Here is a 6610-nt window from a genome sequence, read left to right as displayed (position 1 = left end):
GGTGGTGGTAATGGAGATAATTATAAGACATTCATTTCCTCACTTGGCCTGAAAAAGTTTTAAGAACATTACTCATTTTGGAGAGTAAGCATGTAACACTCAGCCAGTCAGGCAGCATTTATTAAGTGCTCACTATGTGCCAGGCATTGTGATAAGTACTAAAGCTTCAAAGAAAGGCAAAAACATGATCCCTATCCTCAAGAAAGTCATGTTAGCTCTAAAGTCAGAGGACCTGGTTTTAAATTTTATCTCTCATGCTTACCGTATGCATGACCTTAGGGAAGATTCTTAACCTCCCTAGAACCTCAGTTGCCTAAACCAGGGCTGTCTAACCTTAGGTTATCTTATGGCAACATTAAAATAAAATAATCAATGGAGGGTTGCCCTCAGTATAAAAAATACAGTACACTAATAGAAAGTAGGGAAACACGCATCATCACAAAGCATGAAAAAAAAACACAAAACAACAAAGCAACAACACAGCAGTATAAAGGTAGGTGCATACTGACTGCTCTGCATCATACATATAGAACACACTCCACAGATAGATTGAAAATTCCATGTGATATGTTCCATCTGTAATATTGCTTAAAAACACCAAAGAAAATTAATATCAATGAGATTATTTATTAGTGATGGAATTAAAAAATATAATACGCATTCCATGGAAATTATTATTTTTTTTAGTTTTTCATGGGCAGACGACATAAAATCACACTGTGGGCCACATGGTGCCCGCAGGCTGTATTTTGGCCATCCCTGGCCTAAACTGTGAAATGAAAGAGTTGGTCAAGGGGTCCTCTAAGGATGCTTCCAGCTCTATATCTATTATATCATTGTTCTTAGCTGATCATTCATTAAGGATCACATCACAATCATTCTTCAGAAAAACTGGTATGCACTTATGTGAGTCTTATATGATAAAGACTTATATGAAGCAATGTGGTACTACCACAGTGTAATATCAATTGAGTTGGGAATTTCTTACTGTTTTAAAATGATTAATTAAGTGTCTTTCAGTCTTACTAGGTGCTAAGCCCCAGGCCCAAACCCCAATTAAATGCTAAACCTATGTGGGTGTGACTTGGTAACCAAGGTGGGGCCCCAGGTGGGGCTAAATAAGGGAGGGCCTAGTTTACATATGAGTTTGAGTGATAGGTTTGGGACATCAGAGACTCTTAGACCACATGGGTTTAAGTCGCCTCTTTGTGACGATTCTAGGTCACATGGGTGAGTCGCATGTGTAACTCACCCCTGACCCTGAAAAAGGTATAAAACCAGGGGTTGGCTTTCTCTTATTTGGAGCTCTTACCCACAGCAGCGGTGGTGTGCGTGACTCTGGGCCAGGCCCTTTCATGAGCTCCTGGGCTTAACCTAGATATTGGTAACTATGAATCTGTATTTGGTCTGTCTGTTGATGTTTGTAATCTGTTTGTATTTGCTCTGAAGTTCAGGGTGCTGGTCTTTTCCCCTGAACTAAGTGAATGATATTTGTATGCTGAATTAAAGTAAGCTTGTCAACCCCTTAACATTGCTTTCCTTACTAAAGCAGATCAAAAGAACCTGTGCTTTTGTAGCATGTTGGCAGTTTTCTGGGTGCTGGTTGTTGGTGGATCTTATACCCCCACAGAAGATGCTAGCTGGATTGTTGAACCATACAGTTTCTGGTGAAGTGCGATAATAAGACTCCTGAGCTTGAGATCAGGAAGAATTGGCTTCAAAACCTGACTCAGTCACTTGGCAAGTCATCCTGTATAAGTCACTTGACCTTTCTGGGCTTTAGTTTCTGTACTCATAAAAATGAGGAAAACAAAATCTAACTCATGAGCTTGCTTTGAGATTCCAAAGAGCTACAGGATACAAAGTGTTTTGTAAACATTATAGCACTATATATCAACATGCTACAATAACATAGTAATAATAAATAACAGGGATATAACGTTTTAGAATTACAAAGTACTTTTCTGAAAACAGCCCAATGAGATAAACAATAAAAGTATTATTTAAATATATGTTTAATAAAGAGTAATAATTTTGCAGATGAAGGAGACTTAAAGTCAGAGAGGGCAACTTTTAATAGCTAATAAATTTGATAGACAAAAATCAAAAAGAGTATCCTGACTCTAAGACCTGCATTCTTTTTCCCATGCCTTGCCACCACTAAAGGATGCAATCCCAAAGGGTATGGAGAGAATTTTCACTACTTACAAATCATTGAGACCTGTCAAATTTCCATAAGCAGAGAAAATTCTTTATATTTAAAAGTTTTTCTAATCAGGCAATTTTACATTTGGGAGAGAAAATAGTACTCTATTCATCTTGTGAGTCCCCCTCCTTCTTCTTTTATATGACAGAAGTAATCGAAAGAAGCTTGTTTGTTGTCATCTCCAAATAAATGATCACTAAACACTGCTTATTCCACATCATTTGAAAAGTTTACTAAAGTATCTTCTTAAATCATCTATTTTCATGTCTCAGGCTTTGCCTCTTTCATGGTGTCATTTGGCATGAATGTTTTATCACTTTCTATGCAGCATCAGTTGTCAACTTGATGCCTCAATTCTGTTTTATAGTTTTGTATTTACTATTGGCAGAATTTTAAAACTCACTTCTTTATTCTCCTGCTGAGTTTTTGCTTATTTGCCTTTTCATGCATTCTTTTAAATAGGGGACACTATGTAAAAACTGGCTTTAATCCACAGTTGAATCAGATTTACAAATCTAATATGATAGGATGCAATATGATAGGATTCAATATGAAATATGAGTATTGTAAATTGACCCACTCAAAAAAAAACCTGAAGTACATTCCCGTATAATGGGATATATTCTACCTATTTTCATCCCCAAACTATAATAACTAGAACTGATTCTTGCCACTAGCCAGGTGACTATCATGTCTTATACACAAAGAAGTTGTGCATTTGTCGGGCCAAATAACATAAATCATGCTTCATCTATTACTTAGAAAACTCTCAGAGACTAAAGCACCTAAAGGGTAACTGACTTGCCCAGGGTCAGACAGTAAGGTATGAAACTGAATCCAAGCCAGCACTGTGTCCGCTACAAAACTCTACAATGTTTTACAAAGCTGAATGTGGCAAACAGCAAGGCAAGATTGTAAACCTTGGTTTCCTTTCCTGTGGATAGCCAAAACTAACTTTAATGTCTTGTAAGCATCAGATACAATAGTTATTTGGCAATTGAAGTATGGCTTCTAGAGAATTTCCCTACAAAATCGACTAAAAAACTTATTGAAAAATAACAAGCACAGCAAATTTGTGGGATATTAAAAAAGAACAACTAAATCATCAACATTTCTATATAGAACCAAAAAAAACACAACAGAAAGAGATAGAAAGAAAAATTCCATTTTTAAAATTTTTGTTGAATTCCATACTTTATTATTTAGTATTTTTTTAGTTTTCAGCACTGATGTCCACAAGATTTTGAGTTACAAATTTTCTCCCCATTTCTACCCTCCCTCCCACTCCAAGATGGCATAAATTCTGATTGCCCTGATCCCCAGTCAGCCCTCCCTTCTGTCATCCCATTCCCCCTCCCACCCCATCCCTTTTCTTCTTACCTTCTTGTAGGGCAAGATAGATTTATATGTCCCATTGCCTATATATCATACTTCCCAGTTGCATGCAAAACAACTTTTTTTTTGAGCATCTCCTTTTAAAACTTTGAGCTCCAATTTCTCTCCCCTCTTCCCTCCCCACCCACTCTCCATAAGAGGGCAAGCACTTCAACATAGGACATACATGTATCATTATACAAAACACTCCCATAAATAATCATGTTGTGAAAGACTAACTATATTTCCCTACATCCTATCCTGTCACCCTTTATTCAGTATTCTCCCTTGACCCTGTCCCTTTTGAAAAGACTTTGCTTTTGATTACTTCTTCCTCCTATCTGCCCTCCCTTCTACCATCCCCCCTTTTTTATCTGCTTCCTGCTATTTTCATGTAGAGTAAGATACCAAAGTGAGGGTGCATGTTATTCCTTTCTCAAGTCAAATCTGATGAGAGCAAGATTCACGCATTCCCCCTCAACTGCCCCCTCTTCCCTTCCAATGAACTGCTTTTCCATGCCACTTTTATGTGAGATAATTTACTCCATTCTATCTCTCCCTTTCTCCTTCTCTCAATATATTCCTCTCTCATCCTTTAATTTGTTTTGTTTTTTAGACATCATCCCTTCATATTCAACTCACCCTGTGCCCTCTGTGTGTGTGTATACATATATGTATATGTGGGTATGTATATATATATATATATATATATATATATATATATATATATATATATATATATATATATGTATGTGTATATGTATATTACCTTCAATTACCCTAATACAGAGGAAGGTCTCATGAATTACATACATCATCTTTCCATGGAGGAATGTAAGTAAAACAGTTCCACTTTGGTAAGTCCCTTATGATTCCGCTTTCTTGTTTACCTTTTCATGCTTCCGTTGATTCTTGTGTTTTAAAGTCAAATTTTCTATTCAGCTCTGTTCTTTTCATTGAGATAGCTTGAAAGTCCTCTATTTTATTGAAAATAGATATTTTACCTTGGAGCATGATACTCAGTTTTGCTGGGTAGGTGATTCTTGGTTTTAATCCTAACTCGTTTGACCTTCAGAATATCATATTCCAAGCCCTTCAGTCCCTTAATGTAGAAGCTGCTAGATCTTGTGTTATTCTAATTGTGTTTCCACAATACTCAAATTGTTTCTTTTTGGCTGATTGCAATATTTTATCCTTGTCTGTGGAATTCTGGAATTTGGCTACAATATTCCTAGGAGTTTTCTTTTTGGGATCTTTTTCAAGAGGCAATGGGCAGATTCTTTCAATTTCTATTTTACCATCTGGTTCTAGAATATCAGGGCAGTTTCCCTTGATAATTTCTTGAATGATGATGTCTAGTGTCTTTTTGATCATGGCTTTCAGGTAGTCCAATAATTTTTAAAGTATCTCTCCAGTATCTATTCTCCAGATCAGTGGTTTTTCCGGTGAGATATTTCACATTGTCTTCTACTTTTCCGTTCCTTTGGTTCTGTTCTATAATATTTTGATTTCTCATCAAGTCGCTAGCTTCCACTTCTTCCAATCTAATTTTCAAGGTACTATTTTCTTCAGTGGTCTTTTGGACCTCCTTTTCCATTTGGCTAATTCTGCCTTTCAAGGCATTCTCCTCATTGGCTTTTTGGAGTTCTTTTGTCATTTGAGTTAGTCTACTATCTAAGGTGTTCTTTTCTTCAATATTTTTTGGGTCTCTTTTAGCAAGTCATTGACTTGTTTTCATGATTTTCTTGCATTACTCTCATTTCACTTCCCAATTTTTCCTCTACTTCTCTTACTTGCTTTTCCAAATCCTTTTTGAGCTCTTGCATGGCCTGAGACCAATTCACATTTTTTCTTGGAGGTTTTTTTATGTAGGCTTTTTGACTTTATTGACTTCTTCTGGTTGTATGTTTTCATCTTCTTTGTCACTAAAAAGTGGTTCCAAAGTCTAAGACTGAATCTGAGTCATTTTCGCTGCCTGCCCATGTTCCCAGCAAAGTACTTGACCCTTGAGTTTTTCTTCTGGGTATGACTGCTTGTGGAACAGAGAGCACTTTGTGTGGAGCTTTAGGGGCTGTGCTGCTGTTTTCCAAGCTAGTTCTACACAGCAATCTCTGCCATACCAGCGCTCCTTCTCCCGCAAGAACCTCCAACCCAGACCATGACCTAGGTCCAAGCAGGCTCTGCACTCCTGCTCTGATCTACCACTTAATTCCTCCCACAGGGTGGGCCTGGGGTGGAAGCAACCACAGCTTGAGCTCTGGAAGCAAACCTAGAGCTGCATTACTGTAGCACCCCCAGGGCTAGGGCCCACCCCACTTTCCTTTCACTCATGATCTAGCAGTTTTTCCACTAACTTTCTCTTTGGTCTGATTTTCTACAGAAACCATCTTTAAGGGATTTACAATCTCACTTTAATTAAACATGCATTTGTCATTAACTTAGTTCAGGGAAAAAGTCAGCACCCTGAACTTCAGAGAAAACACAAACAGAAATTATAAGCAGAAATTTTATAAACAAAACAAATAGCACAAATCCACAGACAGACTTTGTCTGACCATAGCAATACATACATATGTACCAGAGAGAGAAGGACTAACATCTGTGTTTTCAAAGGGGGGGGGGCTCCTTAATGGTTCCCCAGAGTTTCCACAAGACATTCTTCCAGTGAGTGAAACCCAAAAGCAAACTGTTAACAACAGAGTTCACGTACACTTCTTTAGGGTCAGAGGACATCACAACCATGGGACTCAAACCCATGTGACCTAGGCATTCTGTGACTTAAGCAGGTCATCAAAGACTCAGGATTCAACCAAAGACTCTTGATTGAAACAAAGACAAGACTCAAAGGCACTTGATTGCTTTGGTGCTGAGAAGCACTGCAAAAAAACCCAGCAAAATGTTCTACCCTGATTGCCATTACAATATTTCACATTATCTTCTATTTTTTCATTCCTTTGGTTCTGTTCTATAATTTCTTGATTTCTCATAAAGTCATTAACTTCCACTTCATCCATTCTAATTTTTAAGGAA

The sequence above is a fragment of the Trichosurus vulpecula genome, chromosome 6 (genome assembly GCF_011100635.1).
Source record: "Trichosurus vulpecula isolate mTriVul1 chromosome 6, mTriVul1.pri, whole genome shotgun sequence".
Lineage (NCBI taxonomy): Eukaryota > Metazoa > Chordata > Mammalia > Diprotodontia > Phalangeridae > Trichosurus > Trichosurus vulpecula.
This window is presented reverse-complemented; position numbering follows the sequence as displayed.